Source organism: Zalophus californianus, chromosome 2 (assembly GCF_009762305.2).
Source record: "Zalophus californianus isolate mZalCal1 chromosome 2, mZalCal1.pri.v2, whole genome shotgun sequence".
Lineage (NCBI taxonomy): Eukaryota > Metazoa > Chordata > Mammalia > Carnivora > Otariidae > Zalophus > Zalophus californianus.
In genome coordinates, this window is record NC_045596.1 from 33,269,162 (window position 1) to 33,297,100 (window position 27,939).

Sequence of the window (27,939 nt, forward strand, 5' to 3'; positions counted from 1 at the left end):
GCTCTCCCAACCTTCCACCGATATGCTCAGAAGGGAAATCTGTAAGCCAGCCTGGTTGTGACAGGTTAAAGGAATCATAAAGGAAATAAATTCTTTAGATAGATAGATCTCTCTATATATCTGTTCCCCCACATTATAAAAATGTACGCTTACTGTTGAAAAGATTAGAAAAAACAGCCAAGCAAAAAGACAATAATAAAAATCACTTTGATAATCAGGGTTAGATCATTTTTTTGTATTTATCCTTCCAGAATTTTCTTACACACATATGTGCATATTTTTACAAAAATAGGATTGCCTGGTATAATCTGATTTCCAATCTGCTTTTTTTTTCACTTACTGTATTATGAACAGCTTTCAATGTCAGCATATTAATGAATACACATACTCTTATGCCGTTGTATAAAAAGGCAGGGTGGTAACTAGCCCAGATTTTTCCAAGGAACCTATAACCGCATCTTTGTTCATCGCGTCTATGGCTGTCCATGGAACCTCGTACTGGAAATGTCAGTGTGTGTGTGTGTGTGTGTGTGTGTGTGTGTGTGTGTGTGTGTGTGTGTGTGTGTGGCCTTGCTCAATGCCGTAGGGACGGCCACAGATATATCCAGCCCGATGTGCTTTACATATATTAATTCATTCATTTGTAAGTACCCAAGATAAAGGTACTGAGTGTTATGATCTCTATTGAACAGATAAGGAAACTTACCCAAGGTCAGACCCCTAGCGTGTGTGTGAGCCAGGGTTCAGTCCAGGCAGTCTGGCTCAAGCCCTTGTTACCAACCACCAATCTTCCCACAGTGGATCCTCTTATTTGGTTCCACACTCTAGCTCCTTGGTTACATAACTGGGGGGCGGGGCGCTATGGAAACATCAGACCCAACAAGAAATGTACGACAGATGTGAAGTCCAGAGCTTTCTTTACTTTCCTAGCGAGTCACTTGTAAGTTCATCACAGGCTTTGACAGCCATCCATCCAGTTCTTCTCTCCCTGGTCTTCCCTGCTCATATTTCCCCCTTCTGTCCCCCCATTTTCCCCCATTTCCTCTGCCCTTCCCACAAGGCTGGTCTCCCTGTAGAAGCTCCCTGGAGGAGGCTTAAGGCATTCAGAGGGGAACAGCTGTGAGGCAAACACACCTTTCTTTTGTTACTGTTGCCACCTGTCAGAACTTGTACACATCCGTGGTCACTTCCCTTCATTTTACCAGACTTCCTCCCAGGAAGGGCTGGGAGGGGGACTGGGGAGAAAGGTAAGGAGGGGGTTGTGGGGGGAGAAAACCCCCATCCTGCCACAACAGAGCCTCGGATTCGGCTCTGCTTTGATGCTAACGTCTCTGATTCTCCCTGGTTCGTTCTGAAGTTCGGGGGTAGGGGAGGGAGGAGACCGTGAGAGCTGCCGAGCCTCCAAGCTACGGTATAGCTCTAAGAAGCTGGAGATGAGGAGGTGGACTGGACACTTGTATTTCTCTCGCCTCCAAAAAATGACTAGTCATCTTGGGTAAGGCTGCTGTTAGAGCTCTTTGGCTGGAGCTCTGTGTATGGCAGACTCAGGATCTCTTTCTCTGCCAGGGTGTTTTTTTTTTTTTTTCAGAATGGAACCTCTCATGGGATAGAGTCAGAGTCATCTGGCCTTTCCAATGGGATTGTCTGATTTAACTGCTGTAGTAAAAGTTTTTTTTTTTTTAAAAACTTCCAATCATTGCAGACCAATACTGTTTAAAAGCATCTCGAGGGACGCATGGGAGGCGCAGTCGTTAAGCGTCTACCTTCGCCTCAGGTCTGATCCCAGGGTCCGGGATCGAGTCCTGCATCGGGCTCCCTGCTCAGCGGGGAGCCTGCTTCTCCCTCTGCCTACAGCTCCCTCTGCTTGTGCTCTGTCTCTCTTTCTCTCTCTCTCAAATAAATAAATAAATAAAAACTTTAAAAAAAGCATATCAAATTCCTAGAAGAAAATACGCAGAATTAATGGGAAACATGAAACAAAAAGCACCTGTTATAAACCAGGCAGACAGGTTGATGCTTTCTGAGGATGACTGTGACACCATGATTATGTGTTTTACTATGTAATTAGATTGCACCGGTCATGGACTACATCAGTATAACGTGATGTTCACCAAAATAGCACTGAAAGAAAAATTGTCCCAGAGATGGTCTGGGACAGACCTTTTCTGTGTGTGATATAATTCAAAGCCTCCTCCTGGAAAGAAAATCAGTACTCCTGCTAAAACACTTATGCAATTTTCTGATGGGATTCTAATGGAATTGACTTGTTCTGAGAAACCAGTCACCCTCGCACCACTGCCCCCTCAGCTGACTGTCAGACATCCTCAGCTGACTGTCAGACAATGTCTAGTTGACTTTTAACCAGACATTCTTTTCTTTCTGTGTCTAGTCTAATAATGGTTATCTGGCCATTTTTAGCAAGTGTGGACCTTTGAAATGGACTCTTAGAGGCCGCTTTCCCTGAAGAAAGGCTGCAATAGAGTTTGACAGATGTCCATATCTAAAGAGGAAGGAGGAGGTCCTTTTGCCTGGGTTTGTGGAGTGTGTGGGAGCTGGTGACCCTGGGCAAACTTTACAATATTTCTGAGTCTCAGTTCTCTCATCTATGAAATGGAGGGAATAACTCCTCAGGAGGTGGCCTTAAATTTCGTGAGATATGGAATAGAAAGGGCTTGGTACCTAATAAGTGCACCCAAAAGGCTCGCCATTATTATGATGATGGCTATGGACCCCTGGTCACAGCTTGAAGTAAAAAGCCTTGTAGCACCAGGTTACTGCTTGGCTCCAAATCAAGCTCTGGGCCTTAACTTGCTCTCGTAGGAATGAGACTAGCAGGAGCCGACCCACGTGGGCCTCAGGGAAAGGACCATCCCTGGCAGCAGGAGCCTAGTCCCCTGGGAGGAGGAGGAGACTGCCTGAAGTGGGTAAGTCAGCTGGGCTTACATGTGGGGTAACATTCTCATTTCCCACACTTTCAAAGCTCCTCTTAAGATAGAGGGGGAGGGAATTCAGCTAGATTGAACTTGGGGCTGATTCCAGCCAAAAAACTTAGCCCAGAGCCTGCACCACAGCAGGTGTGTGATCTGGAACCTAGCCAAGCCTGTTCACCCCACAGCAGTGGGGGAATGCATAGCTCTCCTGTGGTTTCGATTCTGTGGCTGTTACTCAGGTACCATTTATGGGCTGCCCTTTTTCACAACTTTTCTTAGCTCGAGGCTTGGGCCAAAGGCAGGAGGGAGGCTGCTATATTCCGTCTGGGTTGATTTTCTTCTTTCTGCTCTTGGTAGAAGCAGTATGCTTGTCGAGTACTGAGTCATTTCCCCCCATCCACCTCAATCTCCTTCCTTGAGCCAGGGAAGTCCACGTGTAAGAGGCTCTGGGAGGAGGGTAAGGGAAGGATGGAGGAGCAGAGTAAGGAGAGGGAGGAGGGAGGAGGGGAGATGGGAGTCTGGTTCATGTTCCCGGCCCACGTTATACTGTGGAGACTTACAAACTAACAGGTGTCTGCCACGGCCCCTGCGGTAAAGGGAAGGGGAGGAGGCAGGGGAACAGAAAGAGTGCTGGTAGCTCGCAGGACGTTTGTGAGAATTCGAACATGGCTCCTGCTCTGGATGCGCATGGTCCCGGGCCAGCCCACAGAGCCCAGGCAAGCCCAGCACAGGCTGAGTTTCAGTCTCCCCCGTCCCTTTGGCCTGCAGCCTTGTTCGGTGAACAGCCTTCACAACTGTGACAAGCGGCCCTGATTGGAGGAAGACCAGTCCCAAATGCTGTGGAAGATGAGGGCTCATAAGGAGCTAAGTGAAGAGGTAACACCTGCACTTGGTTATGGCTACAAGGTCTGGTGGGTATAAAGGTACAGTGTCTTTCCAAAAGAAAGCCTTATTACTAGGCAATCACTCCTACTCATCGAGTATGGCTGTGCACTTTCTCCATGAAAGCATGGGTCAAACCCTGCCTGACCTCATTAGTGCCTCCCCTTCCACTGTGCTTGGACTCAGTCCCTGTCCCCTGCCACCCCTCCCCCATATTGCGTCCTTCGGGCTCCCCAGGAAGAGGCTTCCCAGACTTCAGAATGGAATTTCTACCCCAGCCTCTCTACTGCAGCTATTCACTACCTCTTAGAGGAAAACTCTGGTGCCTTATTCTGTTAAAAAGCATTCTTTTCTTTTTTCTTTTTTTCATTCTTACCAAATGATACCTATTTTTAGAAAGAAAGAGAAAACAAGATAAGAGGGTAAAGAAACATGAGAGTGAAGAAAATCCTGCCTCGTCACACACACAATTTTTTGCTTTATTTCACTGCTCGCTCCCCGCCCTCCTCCTGGGAGAAAATATCTAAAATTTTCATCAGATTTGCAAAAAAAAGTCCATGACTGTAAAATTTCAAGAGCTGCTGTTATAAATGATTCATGAAATCCAAACAAAGAGGGCAGAGGATGTTCAGGGAGGGTTTATTGAGCTTATTCTATCCCACAGTCTGATTTCCAGCGAATTATCTAATTTCTGATAGACTATGGTCATGAACACTGTTGCTTATTTTCCTGCCTGGTTTGGATGGCCCCAGAATCACGTTATTCTAATTGTTGACTAGCAGGCATCCCATTCTCCAGCTCCTCACCCTCCATGATGGTACCAAAGTTGTAATCCTAAAGCCTGACTTGCGTCATCTCTTCACCAGACTCCAAGCAGCAAATTGGGGTTAACCTCCTCCATTGTCTGGCCCACCCAGCCTCTCTAATCTTATCTTGCTCTCTCTTTAGCCAGCACGCCCCACCTCCGCCAACCAGGCTGGTCAAAGTACTGCTTACCACCTGGGCATCATCACCATCTGCTTCCAGATCATCACTCATAATCTAGGTCCTTGGCACTCTTTCCCCTTGGTTTACCAGAACTTTCCCATCATGTAAGGCCAGCTGTTTGAAGTGGGGTGCCCTGCCTCTTTGTTTCCACAGCTCCCTATTTCCCCCATCATAACCCCCTTCCCTGCCCTATCTGTCTCTCCCACTTGTCAGTGAGTCTCTTCAGGACACGGCCTGTGTCTGGCCAATGTTCCCAACATTGCCTGGAACTCGGTGCATGCTGAATAAATGTTTGTTGGATAACTGAAGCCTTTTCTGACAACTGTAGCACAGACTCCCCAAGGGCCTGTGTTTCCCCAAACTTCTATTATGTATATTATTTCTACCAGTGACTGATGATCACAATTACGGAGCCGGGGTGGGGGGGGGGGGGCGGTGTTCTTACAAAATACAGATTCTTAGAGCTCTATCCCAGCTCAGCTGAATCAGAATCTAGGGGAGTGGGGCCCAGAATCTGTATTTTCACAAAGTTCCCCAAGTGATTCTGATCATCTAGTTTGCTTCATTTCGGCAGTTCTCAAACTTTCTGGTCTTGGGACCACTTTATACTCCTAAAAATCATGAAAAAACCTAGAGTTTTTGTTGATATGAGTGGTAGCTATTAATATTAAGCAAATTAAAATTACAATGGGTAAATGACAAAAATATTTATCTAGGAATTCATTTGAAATAACAATAATAATACATTAAGAGTTAACATAAATGACACATTCTTAAATGAAAAATCACTTTTTTCCCCTAAATACAAAATTTTAATGAGGAGTGTACCATTGTTCTGTTTTCAAAATTGCTTTAATGTCTAACTTAACTGGATCTCCTATCTGCTTCTGCATTCAATCTGGTGCAATTTGCAATGTGCGGCTTTGGATGCAATGTATGGAGAAAATTCAGCTTCACAAACAAAGAGAAGTACTCTAATAGCCTTTCCAGATAATTGTGGATAGTTTTCTTTGGCAGTACTCTAAAAATGGATAATTTATAGTTTCTTCAGGGTTAGTTGTAATGTGGAATCTGAAACCATATAGAGAATGAGTGAAGTAGACAAGTAAGGCTTTAGTATTATTATAGAAATAGTTTTGACCTTCTGTTTCCCTGAGTCTTGGAAACCTCCTGGATAAGAAATACTGTTATATTCCACAACATTCAGCACTTACATCTTGTTCTCAGATTGTTTTCTATTCATTCACTCAACAAATATTTCTCGAGTGCTACGTGGCAGGTGGTATTCTAGGCATTGGAGTTCCACATCTAACTGATCTCACAACCAAATTATATTGAAGACAAAGGCCCAATTTCAGAGTTGCCACTAAAAAACCCAGTTTCAGGGCTGGGCTGCTGGGCTATTTGGCAGCTTTGTGCAAATTAGAAAAAAGTCACTTTCTCTGAAAAGACACATCTCTTGGACACACACCTCTCCAAGCAGAGCCCCTTCCTTCAGGCGGACACAACCCTGCACTGGACACAGGGCTCAGTGAGAGGGGCATGGACAGAACGCGGCTACTCCTCCCTCGGCTGAGCACTTTTATGCAGTGATAATCTTATGCATCTGCTTCTGATAGCCGTGAATGTTTTCTATTTCTCTTGTTCTCTAAGCTCGTGAGCCTCAGGGCCAAAATTGGAACCTGGGCAGTGAGGTTCCAGGAGACTCCAGTAAAATCTGTTACCTCAACCACAGGACGATGCAATTCCTGATGCATAGTGGACTCACCAAGTTGTGGGGGTTTGGATAGCAGTTGATAATATTATATCCTCTTAGGGTTAACAGATTTCTAACAAATTTATGCATCTTGATAGATTTGGTACTTCCTAAAGACCATAAAAAAGCTAAGTCGAGGGGCACCTGGCTGGTGCCCCTCGACTGGTAGAGTATGTGACTCTCATTCTCGGGGTTGTGAGCTCGAGGCCCATGTTGGGTGTAGAGCTTACTTAAAAATAAAATCTTAAAAAAAAAAGCTAAATTGAGAAGAACTGAACTTATTTCATAGAGGAACCTATATACAGTTAGCTTGAACACAAATATATATTCAATAGCTACCAAAAATGCTGGTCTACTTTGGTGTTGACTACCAAAACTCTATCACCAGGGCATTGATGAATCTCTCAGATAAGTGACATCATTATCTGGGCACTGATCCTCCTTCAGTTGTGTCCAATGCTGCTGATATTCAGTGGAAGAGAACTGAGAATTGTCCACTGATGTTTTAAATGAAGCAGTGACCTTATCAACCGCAGCTCCATCTCAAAGGGGTTGGCAAAACCTTGATTGGAGTGTGTTCCATAGCTGACTTTCCATTTGGGTCTAGCTGAGATGTTTAAAGAATGGGGCTCTCATCAACTTTATTTCCATAGATCTCATTCTTTTGTTCGGTTATATTTCAGGCCTTTGCTACTGCACGAATCTATGCAAAGGCCGAAGATGCATTCTGTGGACATCAGCTGCAGTTGTCTTCCTATGTGGGCAGCGCTCTGCAGCCGAGTGATAAGACTACCTGGCGTGTGGTGAGCTGAGAATAGCAAGGAGTCTGGGGGGTGTCTCTCACTGTTTAATTAAAGCTCACACCTGCAGTACTTCCTGCACCTGCCTGCAGAGCTCTGTGAAGCAGACAGTCCAGCAAGAACAGACAGTTTGAGATGACCAAAGGCCCAAGGATGTGGTTGATGGGGTGGGTAGGGAGAAAAGTTAGAGAGACTGGGAGGGAGACGGGACAGGTACATTTTTCAGTGCTTCCAAGAACCATCTGAGCAGAGATTAAAGCTCTGTGGAAGGGTCCAGGGGAGAACTAAGTGAGGCCTGGCAAAATTGGGCTTGGACTGGAGCCTCTGTGGCCTTGCCATGAACTCCCCACTCTCCCCGAGGCAGTATCTTCAATTATAAAAGGAAATGACTCATCTCTATGACTACGAAGGTCCCTTCTGGTGCTCTGGGCGGGTATCACACCACTGCAAGGTCCCTGGGTTGAGAACTATTTTGTTAAAAAAATGCCTTTTTTTGTTTTTCTTCTCCACAAGTAGGAAAGAATGTTTCAGAAATGAAGTTTATTTTGGAGCATGATACCACATCCAAAGGATAATAACATGAAACTGTTTTCATGAATCTTGTAATATGTCTCTTTTAGGCTTTTTGAGTATTTAACATGATTTTCTATGATTTTTTAAAATTTACTATTGAAACATAGTTGACGTACAATGTTATATTAGTTTCAGGTGTACAATATTGATTGGATAATTCTATATGTGACTCAAAGCTCACCACAATAAGTGTAGCCACCATCTGTCACCATACGATGTTATTACAATATTATTGACTATATTTTTTGTGCTGGAGTTTCCATGCCCGTGATGGATGTGTTTTATAACTGGAAGTTTATACCTCTTAATCCCCCTCACCTATGTTGCCTGTCCCCCACCCACCACCCCTCTGGCAATCACCGGTTTGTTCTCTATGTTTATGAGTCTGATGTTTTATAAATGTACATCAAGGACATATGGGATGGAGGTTAAAAGCCAGGTTTTAGCATCAGCAGATGGAGCTGTGTGTAAGTTCGTTCATGGCCATTTGTTAGCTGTGTAACCAAAGCCAAATTATGTAGCTTCTCAGAATCCTTGTTTTTTCAAATATAAATTGGAGATAATGCAAATACTTTTCATAGGGGTTTTTGTGGGGGATTAAGTGAGATAAATGCGTGTTAAGAGCTTAGCAGAGGGTCTGGGATGTAGTTGGCATTCGTTAGCAGCTCTCCTCCCCATCACCACCACCACCTGAGCAATAGGAAAGGACAAAAAGAATCAACATATTTTACAGGTAGGGAAACCAGAGTCCACATGCAACTGGCAAGATATAGGAGGAGAACGGAGTCCCACCTTGCTCATCAATGAAGCTGTCTTTAGTCAGTAGCTCCTTTCCTTCACTGTTAATGTCAACCACAAAAGCATTCTAGCCCTCCTTTGGAAGAATTTCAGAGTGGATGGAAGGGCTTCTACTCGGTGGTGGCACCCAGAAAGAGGGAGATCTTCCTTTCCACGTGAGCCAGAGTGGGATATGCTGGAAGCTGGGTGTGATTGAGACACGCTGGTGGGGAATGTTCTATCAGACAACTCAGAACTGGGAGAATGGGGGTCATCCTGCCCTACCTGGTTGGCCTAACACACTGTCCTGCCCTTACTGCAGAGTGTGTGGCGGGGATGACCCCTGGGCTTACTTCCCCATGTACAGTCTGATCTGGAGCTAGAAGTATTTGAATTGTGTTTTGTTCTATTTGGTTTTTCGCGACAAGGAGGGATGAATGTGGATTTGGGTGTGGGAGTGAGGGAAAAACCCTGAGTATAAGCATTCAGATTGCAGGTTTTAAGAAAACAAAATTGGGGCGCCTGGGTAGCTCAGTCGGTTAAGCGTCTGCCTTCGGCTCAGGTCATGATCTCAGGGTCATGGGGTCAAGTCCCGCATTGGGCTTCCTGCTCAGCAGGTAGTCTACTTCTCCCTCTGCCCCCCCACTTGTGCTCTCTCTCTCAAATAAATAAATAAAATCTTAAAAAAAACTAATTGCTTATATAATAGCTTGTTCTTATGTCTACCAATAATCATTTAAATTTATTGATAAGTACTAATATAATAATGTGTTTCATTTTGAGTAATGGCTTACAAATACTTACACTTTTTATGATAGTATAGTATAATGATCTACATTTTCCAATTTAAAATTATAGTATACTTGCTAATTTTTAATAAGTAACTGAAGTTAAAATTATTAACGATTATTAAAATCTTATGAACTTAGGATGGCACGTATATTATCCAATATTCTTTTCCAATCATTATCAATGTGCAGTTATATTTTTGTAGAATTGTAATTAATATGTATATACTGTTTTGTGTACAAATGTTTTTTACCTAACCTTTTTTTCTGCACAAATTTCCGTGTTTTCCCATGGTGATATTTATTCTGTGGCTAAATATTCCATTGCCTAAGTGGATGCTGTAAATATCTAAGTGTTTTTGCCTTTACATTATTTCTCTGGGATGTTTTCAGAAGGCATTTATACTTTGATCAAAAGGTATACATATTTCATAATTCTTATACAAGTTATCTAATACTCAGCAAATTGACATTCTTTTGGTCCCTATCAGTTCTCAGGGTAGTTCTAAAGTAACACTCTTTACAGTTGGTTTTGTTTGACAGGAACTTACTAGAACAGTGTACAGATTAGAAATAATTTTTACAGGGGAAAAGGGCTAAAGTAGCTTTATTATACATCTATCAGAAGCAGTTTGCATCCCTCTGGGCACTATGCAAAGATTTAGTCAGTGGGAAATCTGGGATTTAAACCCTGGCAATCTATTTCCAGAGTTTATGCACTAAACCACTATGCTATTCTGCTAAACAGAAATCAATTCTTAAAGAATCGTCTGAGGCATGTGTTGTCCTTAATACCATTTTACAGAGAACACTGAAGCTGAGAGGGTTAAGTCAAGGGCTCACACTGAGAGGGTCATATACGGAGTTGGTGTAAGAAGATATTTTGTCCTCCATTCTCTCATTTTGCTTAGAATATATAGCTCTCTTAATCTCTATTGATAGTCATGATTATAAGAACTATTTTAGTTTGTTCTTAACACAATGATGAGGAAAACAACCACTCAAGAATGATAATTACTGTCATCTGTCACTCAACTACTGGGTCAAAGAGACAATAGAGGACAGTGGCAAAACAGTGGGGGGCTGCAAAACTCATGCCTCATTCAAGGGGTTGCTCACCCCAGCTAAGTATTGCCATGAAGGACAGCAGGCCCAAAGTGGCCAGGTATACCAGTTAGCTATTACTACGTAACACATTACCCCAGAACTCCGTGGCTTAAAACAATAAGCGTTTATTATTGTCTACAGTCTAGGGATCAGGTGGGTGATTCTTCTAGTCTTGGCTGGAGTCACTCCTGCATGTGCAGTCACCTGGTGGGTTAGCTGTTGCCTGATTTGCTGATCTTGGATAGGTCCTCTCCCATGTGTTGGGCCTTGGCTGGGACAACTGAGACAACTTGTCTTTGTTCAATATGATCTCTCATAGGCCAGTAGGCTATCCAAGCTTGTTCACATGGGGTCTTAGCAGGTTTCCAAGAAAAAGAGAGAAGTAAACAAATCCTCTTAGGTCTAAACTCCGAACTGGTTCACTGTCATTTCTGTCTCATTCTATGACCAAGGTAAGTCACAAGGCTAATTCAGAGAAAAAGTGTGGGGGTACAGACACCAACCCTTAATGGGAAGAACTATAAAGTGACATTGCAAAGTGTGTGGACAAGAGGAGGGGTGAAGAATTGAGGCCATCATTGCAATCAATCTACCACATCAAGTCTTCCAAGTTTTCAGGAGAAGCCAGAAATCCAGATCTTTATATGAAATCTCCTGAGTTTTAAGTATTGTTAGCTGACATACAAACTTTTAAGACACTGGTGGACCAACACTCTCTGGGCCAAACAAATCATGTTTGAACTGAATGTAGTCTGTGGGCTGTTTGCAACTTTTGAGTAAAAAATTTGCTCCATTTTCATAGGAACTGACCAAGAAGGAGATTTGAACATAGGAGATTTGGACTCTAGGTCCATATTCATTCAACAAACATTTGCATGCCTTCTAAGTACAAAGCTTCCACAAAGGAAGATACATAAAACATAATCCCTACCCTCAAGAGGCTTATGGTCATAAGTGGGAGACGATATGTAAACAGACATTTAATTCATGTGATTAAATGCTACAGATGCGTCTTAGTGGGGAACACGTCTTTCCCACTCCTAATGCTCCCTTCTTGTGAAGGAAGCTTGATTACTATAACTCTGGGTCTCTCTCTCTTTCATCAGTAAATTTGGGGAAAACAACTGAGTATGTTCAGCTTGGTTCTTCTCTTTATTCTTTTGGGGCCAGGCCTTGTCAAGGATGGCATGTGTTCTTCTCTGATATTTCATGCTGAAAGTCTTCCCAGAGCAGGTCTATCTGGGCTGCCCTCTCTCACCCCCAGCCCCTGGTGAGCACCATTGAGAATGGTGGAGAAATCTACCTGATTCTGGGGTTCAGGAAGCAAGCTCATTTAGCTCTTACATCAACCTACATCTTCTTATCTAGCTTTATCAGTAATAAAGGTGACATCTTGGCTTCTGGCTTTCTCTTCTATTTTATTTCTTAACTTGTTCAGAACCCAGATAGGGAAGGGAACTGTAATTTACTGGGGGACAGCCTCAGAAGCCTCAACAGCCCTGTGATTATGATTAGAATGTACATATATGCATATATACAGGCTTATACACACATGTACACACATACGTAGACAACATTGTGAGCACCTGACTGCTCATACCCCTTGACATGCTGCTTTCCAGAACTCAACCCCATGTCTGAGCATCCCTAAGCAGGGATGTCAGTCTCATATTCAAGCAGAGGAAACAGGAATGTTCTTAACCCAAATAAAAGCTGGAGTTGGAAACATGGAACAACTCGTCCTACCACATGGCAAAATTACCCACTATATTTTGACATATATGTTTCCTTCTAGGAGTCTCTCTAGATATCACCTGCTCTGATCCCACGGTAGCTCCTGTTCCCACATTGTGGCACCTGTACTTTCCTAAGCGGAGAGCCTATGCTTCCCTGAAGAAAATGGGTCTGATTTCAAAGGACTCTTTCGGCTGCCTTCCGGGTCTTAGAATCTCAAGAATGTATTCATCATAAGGGTCCGAGCACCCACTATGTGGTGGGTGCTGTGCTGGGTGCAGGGGAAGCAAGTGCAGAAAGCTGCAGACCTGCCCTCGGGTGTGGGGAATGGGGAGCTGCCATCTCTGAGAGACATAGGAAGCCAAGAGCGGGAAGTGGGCAGCCTAGGCCCCAAGGCTGAGGAAGGCTCCAGGTCCTGAGGTCCTTAGCGAGAGGCCGAGAAAGCAAACTCAGTGAGTGGTCCTCTCATTTCCTCTGACGAATTTCTTATTTCATAGTGTTTATTTATTTATTTTTTTCTCCCGCTAGGGCTCAGGATCTGTTGTGTTGTGAAGAGAGCTTGAGGGGAACCATTCACCTCATGACATGGTTTCCATCTGTCGAGCGTAAGAGGCAGATTGTCAGGCTGTGCGGGTTGAGGAAGCCCAGCTTCCCTGCGAGCTACGGCTACAAGCTCACCCACTTGCTCTCTTTGATTTTCTTTGCTTTCCCTCCTCCTTATGTGCGGCAGCCAAGACGAGTGGGAATTTAGTCCCAGGGAAGGAATTTTATTTCTCTCTAGCAGTTTGGCAAGATAAGTTTGAGAGGGAAGCCACATCAAAAAAGGAGGCTGCCGCCACCAGTAGGCATCCGCAGTGCGGATGAGTCAGTCAGAACCCTGTTTCCATGAGGCGCCGAGGCAAGCCAAGGGGCAGTTAATACTTTCCATTCACAAAAATCTGTGATCATTTTACAGTATATGCGTAAGAGTCCCCATGACACGCCGTTACCCGTATCATCTCATGTTGACAAATCACTATCAGTTCTAGGCCCAAAGTAAACTTTGGTGTAATCACCATGTCACCGTTTAGCCCCGTCCTTTGACGAGGAGACAATGTCTGGGGAAGTAAAAAACTGTGGAGTCAGATGACCCGTTTAAAACCCGGAGCGACCTCCGGCAAGTAATTAAACTTTCTAAGTATCAGTTTCCTGTTCTGGATGAGATGGTAATAGTGTCCACCTCAGAATGTAATTCAGTTTAAATGAGGTGATGAGGTGATGAGGTGATGCGCCTACCACATGGGCGGGCCATAGGAAGACTCAGTAATAAGTTGCCCTCTGTCCTTTCTGGGGCGCCCTCTGGCTTGCTGGTCACGGTGAAATAAAAGGGGTGGGAAGATGATCCTCTTGGTGTATAATAGGTTGCCCACGGTGCACGGCATGTACTTTGACCCCGCAGGGCACTGGAATGTTCCCCAGTCCAGCAAAGTCTTAGTGAATTGGGTGGAGGGCACAGAACTGCTGATGCCTTTTCTCATCCTGGAGGCAGCAGGTGGAGACACCCGGATGAAGCAGGAAGACTATGTATTCCAAACACTGGAGGCCAAAGCTCCACCCAGAAAGCGATCTCCACAGGCATCAAGAGGGGAAGGCTCTGAGGTCAAGTTGTTGGAGAGGTGGCAGAAGACAGAAAAACAAGAGAGTGAAAACAGAGGAGGTTTGATCCAATCCTCACCCTCTGGCCGATTCTCTCTCTTTCTCTCACCTCCTCGGAACTGGACAGGAGACACTACCTGTCTGAATTTGGGCCGTTTTAGGAAGGTGAATACAGCACAAGCCTGACCTCTTATTTGGACCCTTATCTATTTTGGGAGAGAAACTTCTCTTAGGAAGTGCTCATTGGAGTTTCTGCTCTTACAAAAGGATGGGAGGCCCCCCCACCCCCAAGTGGGCTGGCGGCTCCTCTGCAGGGAGGATGCTTTTAGCACCTCAGGGTGCTGAGGCTGATGGGAGCCAGCGTGCGTAGAGAGAATGGAGCACCTCTCCTCCTTACACTGATTTAGGCTGATTCTCACTGTTAGACTCTTTAATAAAAGCTCTGGAGTGGGGTTGCCATGGTTATGCTGGTTTTAACAGTTAGGAAATTACGGCTAAGTGGCTTCCCTCGGGCCTGGCAGCTTTTAGCTGCTGCATTTGGATTTTTTAATCTCTCCTCCTGGGAGACACTGCTCTCCAAGGGGGAAAGGATCACAGACAAGAGTGTCCTGGGGGCCACCGGAGAGGTGGGTGAACTCAATGTGATGACCTCACGTTTTCTCTGTAGATAAGAGGTAGGAAGAAAGTGTGAGACAGCTTCACCTGAATCCTGGCTTCGTCATAAACCACCTATGTGACCGTAACCAAGTGATCTAACCAACTTCTCAGAGAAATGGGGACCCCAACTGTATGCATTCATAACGTTGAATGAGACAGATGTGGGACCCGTTGGGAAACATCCAGGTTGTGCTGGTCCACCAGGTCCTTGCACTCATGTGGTCGCAGGGCCTCCTAGAATAATCCCCAGACGCTGGTCTCAATGCCATCCTGATTTTTCAAGAGGAGGGAACCAGAGCAGGAGCTCAAGGACTTCTGACTAAGACTGACGTGTGTGCGAGCATCTCTCCGCAGGGCGGGGGTAGGAGGAGGGGGTGCCGGGGGCAGGGGGGCAGGGCTCTCCCTGTCCACTCTCTTTGTGGCACTCTTCACTGCCTTCTCCTCAGATCAGCTCCTTCTCTTCCTTTGGGGTTCAACTGAAAACAAAGCCCTTTTCTGATCACTCTCATCAACCACCATAATTGCTGGTTGATCTCTGTCACGTTATTGATTTTCTTTAAACAATTCATTATAATCTGAAATTATTCTGTTGTCTTTAAACCACTCAATACAATCTGAAGTTATTGTGTTGCTTATCAGGCTCCCCCGACTTGAACATTAAACACCTGTGTTTCCTACTATATTCCCCAGATTTAACCTCAATTTGGGGACCCTCTGGCATCTGTGGCTAGAATTTGGGCTCTAGGAATTGAATAGGGAAAAAATGACATCTTTATTTTTACCAACACCTAACTGGAATTTAGCATTTCCTTACATTGTGAATGGAGGCAACAAACCACAGCGGTATGAACAGTACTTGAGACTTTGTCACGCACTACTGTTTCACGGGTATCTTGAAATATCATTTATGCTGATCACTAATAGGAAGTTACAGTATTATTTAGACCCAATGCTAGATTTTCTTATTTAATGCAGTAGTAAAGTAACCGATATGTTACTATATCACAATTTTAAAAGATTTTGGTAACTGTTTCGGTAGATTTCGTTTCTTTTATAACCCTCCATATTTATTTTATGCACCTAAAAAACATTAGCCTGGGACACAATCCAACCATAACAGCTCTTTCGTCATTACCACCAGCAATGGTGGGTCAGGTCCTCCAAGTTTCAAATCTCTTCTATCTCCATCTTATCTCTTGGACTAACTCTTCTGCCTTCCTTCCTCTTCCACCTTTAAGGGCCCATGTGATTACATTGGACCCACCTGAAAATCCAGGATAATCTTCCTATAGGGATAATCTCCCTATAGGGATAATCTCCCTATATTAAAGTCCTTAAATCTGTTTGTAAAGTCTTTTTGCCATATAACATAGCATATTCACAGGCTGTAGGGGTTAAATCATGGACATCTTATGGGGGAGCATTATTCTGCCTATCTGACCAGTGTTCACTGTAATATTCTTTTCAACCTTGTTTGTAATATGTTGGGGAAAAGAGGGGTACAATTATAGCTACCTTATCTAACCATAGGCTTGTGGTGAGGTGCAAGTGAAATAAGGAACCAATGATGTGAAGTGATATTTAAATAAAATATCGTTATCCTTAAAAAAAACAAACAAAACAGAAAACCATTAGTCTAAGAAAGGGGTCCATAGTTTTCACCAGATTGCCAATAGCGTTCATAGTACAAAAAAGGTTATTTAGCTCTATGGCCTACACAGGGCTTGGCATATAGTAGGAGCTTGATAAAAAGGTTTTTAGATGAATGAATTAGTTAGATGAAGCGAGGCGGAGAAGGAAACTGTTCAGGCAGAGACAGCATTCAGAGGCTGGGAGCTCTGCTCTAGAAGCAGAAAACCTGTCTGGTGGTTTGAGCTTTGAGAGAACTGAGAGGGTGGGGGCAGGCATATTATATGCTGACACGAATGAGGTAGACTGCTTGAACTTCGGGCAGGCATATTGTATGCTGACATGAACGAGGTAGACTGCTTGAACTTCATCCTGGGGCAGTGGGAAGCCAATGGGAAGCAGGGACAAGAGTAATTATATTTGGATTTAAAAAAATCTCTATGGCTGCTGAGAGGAGAGGAAAATGAAGAAAGTTGGTGCGGACAGCAATGAAGAAGCCACGTTAGGTTTTTTGAAGAAGCCTGGGGGAAGAGGCAGTAGAAAGAAGTGGATGGAGTTGAGAGCAATTCCAGAGAATTAGACACCCCATGAAATAGACACCCCGTGAGGACTGATTAAAAGTAGGGGGTGAGGGAAAACATGAAGTACAGGACAACTGAGCTTTCCTGCCTGAGTTCCTGAGTGGCGGTAGGTGGCTTCCTGAAAGGGAGACACAGTGGGAAGGAAGAGGAGGTATAGGGCACGCTCCAGGGCAGCCGAAACTGCAGGAAAAGTATTCTTATTTTCTCAGCCTGGCTCTGCTAAAATGTCTTTGAACTCAAATGAGGCACCTTTCTCAACTTCTCTGATTTCTCATCCGCACAATGGAGTACTGATACTTGGTCCTGCACGCCTCGAATGCTGGAGTGACAGCCTTCACCCACCCACGCTTTCCTCGGGTCAAGTCAGAAACATCTGAGCCTCTGACTTTGCCAAAGGATTCTCAAAGTTAATGTTTTTCCTGTCAGGCGTGAATAATAGTTAGGGTCTCATATTAATATTGTGAAAAAATTAATGATTATTAATAACAAAAGCTAGTATGTATTGACCCTTCATCATATGTCACACGATACAATATTCCTTTCAATTCCCTATGAGAACACTAGGAGGTAGCTATTATTATATCCAACTTCCAGATAAGGAAACTGAGGCTTAGGTTGTAAGTAACTTCCGTTACATAATTGTAGGCGGTAGAATAGAAATTGGAACACATACCATCTGACTCTAGAACCGATACTCTTTTTTTTTCTTTTCTTTTTATTAACATATAATATATTATTTGTTTCAGGGGTACAGGTCTGTGATTCAACAGTCTTGCACAATTCACAGCGCTCACCATAGCACATACCGTCCCCAAGTTCCATCACCCAGCCACCCCATCCCTCCCACTCCCCTCCACTCCAGCAACCCTCAGTTTGTTTCCCGAGATTAAGAGTCTCTTATGGTTTGTCTCCGTCTCTGGTTTCATCTTGTTTCATTTCTCCCTCCCTTCCCCTATGATCCTCTGTCTTGTTTCTCAAATCCCACATATCAGTGAGATCATATGATAATTGTCTTTCTCTGATTGACTTATTTTGCTTAGCATAATACCCTCTAGTTCCATCCACGTTGTTACAAATGGCAAGATTTCATTTTTTTTTTAAGATTTTATTTATTTATTTGATAGAGAGAGACACAGTGAGAGAGGGAACACCAGCAGGGGGAGTGGGAGAGGGAGAAGCAGGCTTCCCGCGGAGCAGGGAGCCCGATGCGGGGCCCGATCCCAGGACCCTGGGATCATGACCTGAGCCGAAGGCAGACGCTTAATGACTGAGCCACCCAGGTGCCCCAAGACTTCGGGTTTTTTTGATGGCTGCGTAATATAGAATTGATATTCTTAATCACTACACATTCCTGCCTTCTTGGATTAATCACTGTTTTGGTCCCGGTGTTCAGTGGAGTTATCTTGACCCCTAAGATCTAGATTGTATTGAAACATCCTTCCATTCCATATCCAGGCCTTCCCTGAGATGTCAGTGAATTCAGGTGAGCTCACATTTTCATGCTGACCTTTGGCTCGGAGCTCCTGCTTCTATGGGGTTATTTCAATCTATGGACCCTCTTGCACACTTTCTCGCTCTTGGCTGTGCTCTGTTGGCCCAGATATGGGACCCAGTTACTCTCCTTGATTTCTACCAGGCCTCTTACTCACACAGGCCTTTTATGTGTGTAACACAGTTTGCCAAAAGCCAAAAGATGGAGGATTTAGAACACAGAAAAAAGTAAATTAAAAAAAAAAACTGAATAATCGTTATCTCTATTTTTCAAAAGTCCCCTAGTGATTTTGCCATTGTATTAGTTAAGATTTAGGCTAAGCTGCTGAAACAATGAGATTCTTCCTTCGGCCCAAAGGAAGAGCAGTCCAGGATGAAGGGCATCTTTGCTCCCTACTGTCACTCCTACCAGAGCTCCTTCTATCTTGTTGCTTTGCCATCCCCTGGGGGTGGCTGTGTCCTCATCTGGGTGGTCAAAGCTGAGTCAGACCATGCCCACAAATAGCCCACTGGAAGTAGAGAAGAAGAGAAAATGGAGGCCAAAGATTTCCTTCTAAGCAAGTAGTGGAGGATGTCATTTCCATTCTCATTCCATTGGTGACACATAGTCATGTGATCACACTGGTTGCAACGGAGCCTGGGAAATGTAGTCTTTAGCAGGCAGTCAAGTGCCCAGCTGGAACTCTATTACTATGCAACAAATAGGGAACAGATTTTTGGAGACTGCAGGTCTGTGCTTCAACCAATCTGGGTTCCAGCCTCTTGATCTTTGCTTAAGCTCCTTCTCTCTCTTCTTTCTCTCTTTCCACTCTCCTTCAATCTCTGCTTTCTCTTTCTGCCTCCCACTTTTGCCCCCATTCTTATCTATTTTTATCTTACTTAGTTTTGCCAGCTCATTTCCCCCCACCTGTTCTCCCATGTCTCAGCGTCCTACTTTCCATCCCAAATGACCTATAAAACTATTGTCCTAAACAAAGACATTTTATATTCAAATTAGGAATTGATGTCCACTGTTGAGATATTTTTTCCTGCCCTGCTACACAATAAGAATAAAACAAGGCATCGTTTTAAGAGATTCCCCCCCCCCCGCAAAATACCGAGTTAAGGTTCAAAGAAATCTATTGGCTTATAATATAAATATCCCAAATCATAAGTGACTTAATAAATCTTCAAGAAACACAGGCTGCTCATTGCTTAAAGTGAAACAATTTCACACTACATCAGAGTAGAAAATCTGGACTTCCAAGAAAGTTTTAGAAAGGACAGCTGTTATTCTTACTTGAAAAGCCAAACTATCTTCGTGAGAGAGTTCTGCACTCTTCTTCCCCAACTTCCTAGGGGCCACCTGCCCTTAGTTCAGCTGAATCACACAAGCATTTCAAGATCCTGCTAGGATGGGTATTTGTTATATCTGATTACATTTCATTGGGCAAAACGAGTTATGTGGACAAGCCCTGAAATTAGTAGAGCAGGAATCTATACTTCTCCTGTGGGGGCTACAAGTCAAAAGGCAAAGATGTGGACGTGTAATCTTATTAGGGGGAAATGAGTGAATTCTGGTGCACAATCATCAATTTATCGGTCGTGAGAGGCAAGACAGAATGGAGATTGAATCCAGGGCACAGAGACTCTAGTTCTTATTACAGAATTATTTTTAAATAAATTGATAAAAATGGAGGTGCCAGGGTGGCTCAGTCAATTAAGCATCTGTCTTCAGCTCAGGTCATGATACCAGGGTCCTGGGATCGAGCCCTGCATCGGGCTCCCTTCTCAGTGGGGAGTCTGCTTCTCCTTCTCCCTCTGCCCCTCCCCCTGCTTGTACGCTTTCTCTCATTCTCTGTCAAATAAATAAATAAATAAATAAAATCTTTAAAAAAATAAATCGATAAGAAATGATCACTGTGGATTGTGAAACTATTTGGTAAGTACCTAACAAAAATTATTATGTATCATGAAAAAAAGTGCTAAACTGTAATAAGAACCAGAAATATGAGTCACTTTATATGTTCCCCCAAGGGAGAAGCAGGTAGGTAGCCTTCTCTTGGAATAAACCTAAGAAGAGACTTTTAGCTCCCTAAGCCATCAAAAGTAGGGAAGGTTTAGAACGAATTGACCCTTGAAACCCTCTTTGAAGGACGACTGAAGCTAACAAAGAAGCTGAGCCCTGATCCCCAGGCAGCCTCAGCATGTCGAGCTGTGAAGCAATAATGCAGAGGTTTTCTGCAAACCATCAGCCAACTGTCAAGTGTTTTCTAGGCCTCTCGATTGTCACCGGGCTTCCTCCTACCATGGCCAATGGGTTTGAAGAGCAAGCATCCCGACAGAGAGCCAGGCCAAAACACCTTTTATAATCCAGCCTGCAAGTCCCACAGTGTCACTAAGTCCAGCCTATATTCAAGGGTAAGGGGAGTAGACGCCACGTCTTGAGGTGAGGGGTGTCAAAGAACTCACAGACGTGTTTTAAAACCCTTATATGTAGAGATTCTGCAAGCGCAATGTTTCTCATCACAGAATGGTCCTTCCTCAGTTCACTCCTCATAGCGAACTCATTCTCTGAAATGTCCTGGGGACACACGTAGATCATGGGCGTCTTGTTTTCAGTGGCCCCCGTTGGGGTACATCACCTCTTGTGACCAACAGCTCTACGGTGCCATCTATCTCCTGGATTTCATCACTGCCTTCAAAAATCCTTGATGGTTCTAGAAGTGCTTGGTGGGCCCGCCATGATCCCAAAGGGGAGAGGCTGTATGAGGAGGATGGAAGATCTCTTGTCTAGTGAGCTTCCCCTCCCCAGATCAGCCTCACTGAGTGACTGAGACAAAAGGGAAGGCTCTGCTTAGGTAAATGGCAGGTGGAAACTGGAAAGAGGATAGCCATCAAAGAAGGAAAGAGGTGGTGGATCAATCCTGAGGGCCACAATTCTGTTGCTATTAATACTCGGCATTTATTGAACTCTTCCTGCATACTAGGCACTATGCAAAGCACATCACTTGAATAACCTCATTTAGCTGCGTTACTTACCAGCCTTAAACGATAATCACAAGGTAAGAGTCTGGATTTGGACTCAGGTGTGTCGGCCTGAAAAGACAGCATAGTGGTTATGGGTTTGGTCACTGGGGTCAGACCATGTGAGCTTGAATTCTTGCCTTGGGTGACCTTTGGCAATTAACCTCTTCTATTTCAAATTTTCTCTTTGGCAGAGAGGAACACACACACACACACACACACACACACACACACACACACACACACACACACACACACCCCAAAGGGGTTTTAGCGTTAAACCAGATGAGGCATTTAAGGTGTTTTGCCTTCAATAAATGTTACTCATTCTCCCTCCTGCGCTTCTTACATCTGCCAGGATGGGGATTAACTCAAAAGAATAATATACTAAAGACCCAGAGGCCTAGAGAGGTACCGAATGAGGAGTCTGCCACAGACCCACTGTCCCACCTCAGCATTCAAGCCACTCATTTCCGTTTCTCCTGACTCTATGTTCCCATCTGCAGAGTGGGCATAAGGCTGGGGTTCTGTGATGATGCACAGAAGGCCTGAAACACTTCTCCACTCTGGCATCCCGGTCTTGTCTCCGCTCCCAGGTCCAACTACATTTGCCAGCCAGTTACCAAACCAAATCCAAATGATACCTAACGAAAATTGATTCAGGAACTCCGAGTCAGAAAGGAGGGCTGATGACAAGCCCTTGCCACCTCCTCGCTGGGTTCAAAGCTCTCTCCCGTTCACAGTGTGGCCAGAGCGGGCTTGCACCACTGTGTGGCCCTGGGGCAGGAGGACTTCAACCCTGAGTGACAGGGGAATGTGGCTGAAAGGCCCAACTCGGAGGTGGTAGGGGTTGTGGGCTGCCCTTTGCTCAGTTCTGGGTCAGTGCTGTTGTTGGTACCCACAGAGGCTGGGAGGTTTTTACACAGGCCCCCCTTCTCGCGGTGTGTGGTTCAGAAACCCCCCAGGCAGGCTGATTTGTGAATGTGTTGAACTCCAGTGCGCTAGGCGTCCTAACCACAGAGCGGTGTTTTGTTTCTCTACCGGATACACCTGCCCAAAAAGCAGGGTTCACTCATGCTGCAGGCTCCGGTTTTGTTTTACTTTTGAAAAATTGCACCCTCCAGATAAACCAGAGGGGACAACTGTGTCACTGAGGACCTGCAGAGGCTGAAAAGTCATGAGATTGAGTTTTCTCTTCTTTTGGGGGCCAGGGACCATGGTATAAAGTTGTTTTTCCAACCAAATGAGCATTCTTCCCATTCCATCAGTCATCATTTCCCAAATCCCACCCCTCCAGAGGATTTTAGGGATACGCAGACGCAGCGTTAAAGAGCATTGAATCACAGACTGGGAAAGCTTATCCCTTCTTAGTGTTTTCGATCTTTCTGGTTTTGTCAAGAAAAAAAATCATGTGATGCTATTACTTCCTTGTCATCTAACACTTACTACTCTACCCTTAAAAAAACCAACAAAATGAGTGCAGACCTCGATTTTGAGTCTTAAGTTAGATATACTGTCTACATAAATGTTATTATTTATATTGCCTAGCTAAAATTTGATACTATTGTTTGCTTTTATTGTGATTATTTTTTGGCAGGAATAGCAGATGACCGTTTATTTTAGGGATATGATGTTTCTTTTTTAAATAAATAGAGTCAGGTTTTAAAAATCAGGTAGAGAAAAATATTAAGTAAATAATTGTGCAGGCGCTATTCATCAATCATGTAAGTCATGAGGGTAGCACGTGGTGATATTTGGATACAGAAGAAATTGGGAGGGGATACACAAATATCTGACTCATGAACAACTGGGATTGATACCCACGTTGGTCTGACTCCAAAGCCCAGACCGTCTACCTCTGATAGGTACATGACCTTAAGCAAGTTATCGAACCTAGTTGCACACCTGTAAAATCAGGAGAATGGCCCTTCACTACCCACCTCAGGATTTTTGTCAAGACAATGCACGTGAGGCTGTAATCCATGGTCTTAGAACATGCTCAATAAAGTCAGCCATCATCATTATTTTTTTTTTCTGGAAGTTTGTACTTCTTACTCCCCTTCCCCTACTTTGCCCATCCCCCCCCCGCCCCGACACACCGCATAAGCGCCATGCCTGGCACCCAGCACACAGTCTCGTAATTGCTCCTGTAATGGCTGTTGCGGTCATTAGCATCGTGGGTTTGTTCACGTCTGCTCTGAAGCCGATGTCAAGGTGGGATTAGATATGCCAGGGATTTCGGAGGGGGAAAAGCTACGAAGGATAAAGGAGGAGGGGGCAGGGGAAAGTGGGGAGAGTTCTGACACCTGTGAAAGCCAGGAGGTTAGGGTTGGAGGACTCTCAGACTACGGTTATAAGAAAGGTTTGGCCAGGGGGTGCCTCCGGGGCTTAGTAGGTAAAGTGCCCCACTCTTGATTTCTGCTCAGGTCATGATCTCAGGGTGATAAGATCAAGCCCATGGCAGAGCTTGCTTGAGATTCTCTCTCCCTCTGCCCCCACCCATGCACACGCACATGTGTGCTTGCTCTCTCTCAAAAAAAAAGAAAGAAAGAAAGGTTTGGCCAGGCCGCTGAGGAATCTGGTAGCCAAAGTCCACCATTGGAGAAGGCCCCCTTCTGTGCTTGGTCACTGGTTGGGAGAAGCTCATGGGAAATGTCTTCACATGAACATGGTGGCAGATCCAGAGTGCAGGCAGCTTTAGGGATGACAGTGATGCTCCCCACAGCAGGAGGTCTGAGCCACACATTCACAGCTGCTGTGCTATCATTTCCATCTTGCACTGAAAAGTGGAGCCTGAGCATTTCTTCCAATTCATTTAGTTACTAGTTAAGTAACTACCTGGTCATTGCAAACCAGAGAGAGAGAGTAAAATTATTTCATACCTAAAAGTGAAATAGGATGCTTGAAGGATGAAAGAAATTCATGGCCAACTCATGATTTTCTTGTTTCAATGCCTGACTCACAAGCCAAGAAATTATTTACTTTAAAGAGTTTGTCTTGATCAACTTTTTTTTTTTTTTTACTAAATCTATTTGCCTTTTAGCTTTTTAGGATTTCTAAAGTTTAGCATTTCAGGCTGAGAGTTAAGCACAGTTGATACTTTCATGCAAATTGAATCTAACACAGGGGCCCAAATGTCAATCTACAGATATGTTCAGCCGGTATAATGTTAAAATATTTTCGAGCCAACTTTTTAAAATTGGGAGATACCATATTTTAAAAAAATCATTTCTGGTTTCTCTTAAAAACCAACAGATCTGGAACACTAGGCCTGATTTTCAGCATGACAGTATTATCTTAGGTGAACAGGGCTGTCCCTCAAAGTGGGGCTCTCCCCTTGCTCCACCTGTAGGCTTCGCTAACCACATAAAATATGCAGATGTCCTTATACCCAGCAGGTTTCACTGATTTATACATCTGTTTGGTCCTTTGGACAGAGTGCTAACTGCAATTATCCCCCATATCATGTTCTATCCTTCTTCTGTAGCGATGTTTTAGCTGGACTCATGCCTGCCCATATAGGACTACATTTCCCAGCCTCCCTTGCAGCTAGTGTGGTCATGTGGCTAAGTTCTGGCCAATGGTATGAAAGTGGAATTGATATTTGGAACTTCCAGACTTCTTCTTTTTTTTTTTTTTAAGATTTATTTATTTATTTGAGAGAGAGAGAGAGAGTGCACGTGTGCATGTGACCAGGGTGGGGTGGGGTGGGGAGAAGCAGAGGGAGAAGGAGAGAGAGAGGGAATCTCAAGCAGACGCCCCATTGAGTGTTGAGCCCTCTGGGGCTCCATTCCACCCCTGAGATCAGGACCTGAGCCAAACTCAAGGGTCCCACACTCCATCGACTGAGCCACCCAGGCGCCCTTGAATTTCCAGACTTCTTGTGAAGAAGAGCAGGATGTCCTTCTTTATTTCTTTTCTTCTTCCTGCCAGCTGGAACACTGATGTGATGGTGGAAGCCCGAGCAGCCATCTGACATCACAAGATGGAAGTTATGTATCGAGAATAGCAGAGCCAAAAGCTAGGAAACTGGGTCTCCAACACCAAAGAGCATGTACCAGCTCTGGAAAACTTAGGCTTCTATTTTTGTGTCTCTTTTACACAGCAGCCTCAACTGTATCTTAATCCCTGTTTGCAATTGAGTCTGGCCTCTGGCTTCATTGGAATGGAGGTGTAAAGGAAAAGAAAATGAATGATTTTGCAAGTTTTTCCTCATAAAAGAAACCTGTGTGAACAGCATCAAATCAAATTTCCCTGAGAGCTGAGATGAGGCGTGATTTCTCTACAGTAAAAGCAATACTGGAAAACCCTGTTCCTGTCTTCCAGGCTCCGTTTGTGGGTGGTTCCGTTTTCCAGTTGTGAACTGGTTTATGCAAATGGCTCCTTACGGGCCACTGTTCCCCACAGCTATGTGTCTTGGGTTCACAGGTTACCGTGCCACATTCTCACCTCTTTTTCATTTCCACCTTGTCTTTGAAGGCCACACTTGAGCAGGCAGCCCTCCCACCTTTTCTCATCAGTGCCCTCTGAGTGGAAGAGAAGTAGAAACTTCTCGGTTGGTACTCTTCTGGCTCCCCAGGGGCCAACAGAGGCTTCCCGGAGCTAGGCATGAAACCACTGAGGATCCTCACAGTTTCAAACTGAGCAGACCCCGCTGTATTCTGTGAAGGTAAAGAGCCAGTTATGAAAATGATCTATGACTAAAAAAAGATGTCACTACCTCCCCAGAGGCAGGTGCCAAAAATGACATGTTATTGTGTTCCTTAGAATGATGAATGAAAACACTGAATGAAATCTGAGTAATAATAATGCCGCACTATTTAGTGTAACTGGTGACAAAGAATTCTTTAAACCAGGACTATCTGGGGGAACGGACGGGGGAGGAAAACAACCCTGCTGTTTAATACCCACTTCATGTGCCATAAACGTTATGTACATTTTCTCATGGAATTGCCTCAAGATTCCTCTGAGGTAGTATTAGAGCTATTTTTCCTAAAGCAGAAATGTTAAGTAATTTGACAGAGATCACACAGCCAGGAAGTAAAAAAGCCAGGATTTTGATGTTCTGGTGACCTCTGTTCGTTCCATGTCGTGTAGCCTCATGGATGCTCTCAGACTGGCCTAATCAGATGGAGGAGGCAAGCGAGATCACAGACAAAACTGCCAGGGATGTAAGTATCCGGGTGAGGAGGGTGGTCTGTAATGGATGCAGGGAAGCAAGAAAAGAAAGTGGGAGAGAGAGACACGTTGAGAAGACAGTGTATCTGCATCAGATCATCGTAGGGCCCTGCCGCTTACAGAAGAAATCAAGAGGAGTGAGGCTCTCTGGTCCCTCAGGGAGAAGGGCTGGTGGAAGGGCAGGTGGCAGATACACATGGGGAGGGCTGACCTGCCAGCAAGGTGAGATAAATCTGAAAAATAAGTTTTACCATACTCTTTACATTGAAGCGTATCGCTGAGTAATTTGGTGGCATGATATGGAGGGGAGCAGAAATTATAACTTATTAGTCAGACAGGAGTCAATGTTTCTGCTTATTTGTATGTGTGGGCTTTTCCCATTCCCGGCCAGTTCTTCCTTCTGCCATGTGTACCCAGGTTATTCTTTTATACACATGGTCTCTGTATCCATTCTTACTGCAAGATCAAAAGGGAAAATTATTCCCAAAGCACTGTTCTTGGACACTGAATGTCATCAAACATCAAACAGAATTGTTTCAACGTTTCTATTTTTTTTTTTATCATCTCTTACCTTTTGCTTGTTCGAAGAGGCAGTTCATCTTTATTTTCATTTAGAGGTAAAATATTTCTAACAGCATCAATGAAACCACGGTCAATGTCAATGACCAGCTTTCTAGACAGAAGACAAATGTGAGTTCTGTTTGGTGCAAAAGTGACTACCAACAAATCTTTTTATGTATTTCTTTCTCTTTCAGCCATTGACGGGTGTCTGACAGCTCCAAACTCCCTCAACACTAAGCCGATTAGACAGATAAAGCCCTCAGAAATAGAGAAGTTGTTTAAGACGTAGCTGTTTATCCATCAGTGGTGGTGGGGGGGAGACAAGCTGGGGGGCCCCAGATATCTACATTTAGGCTGTAATAGGAATGATGTTCTCTCTCCTTGGTCATTCAAGCTCTACAGAACGAGTCTTCAGTGATGGAATACCATTCTCCAGAAGAATCAAGATAGGATATGACAAAGAAACATTGACGAGACAAAGAGAACGGTGCTCCCAAGGCTATCTCCCTTCTGCGGAGCTTAAGTCTGTGCTGGCCATAGAGCAGAGTTGGGTGGAGATGAGGCTTGCAGAGGGCTGTGGGGGATGGCAGTAGTCCTGAGAGGGACAGGGATTTCATCACGCATAAGCTTTCCAGACCTGGTATGTGGTTCCATGATGCTGGGGACCCAGTATCCCTCCATCTTTGTTTCTCTGTTACTGGCAGTATGTAGCTTCCATCTTGTGAGGTCACATGGTAGATAAGTAGTAGACAAAGGTTGCTTCACTCATCCTAGGTGGGAGTAGGTGGCTTTGTTCCTGAGACCACAGATGCCTGCTACATTTGGGTTTAGAGAGGAAGACAAAAAGATGTGATGAGGCACTAGTAT

At 44.3% G+C, this 27,939-nt stretch overlaps 1 long non-coding RNA gene across 1 annotated transcript; it reads left to right on the top strand.

Moving 5' to 3' along the window:
- Window positions 1-852: 852 nt before the first annotated feature.
- LOC113924338 lies at window positions 853-27,131 on the top strand. Its single transcript, XR_003520636.1, has 5 exons — window positions 853-940; window positions 2,821-2,924; window positions 3,699-3,806; window positions 25,813-26,002; window positions 26,431-27,131. It is a non-coding gene; the product is annotated as an uncharacterized LOC113924338 (long non-coding RNA).
- The last annotated feature ends 808 nt before the right edge of the window (window positions 27,132-27,939 follow it).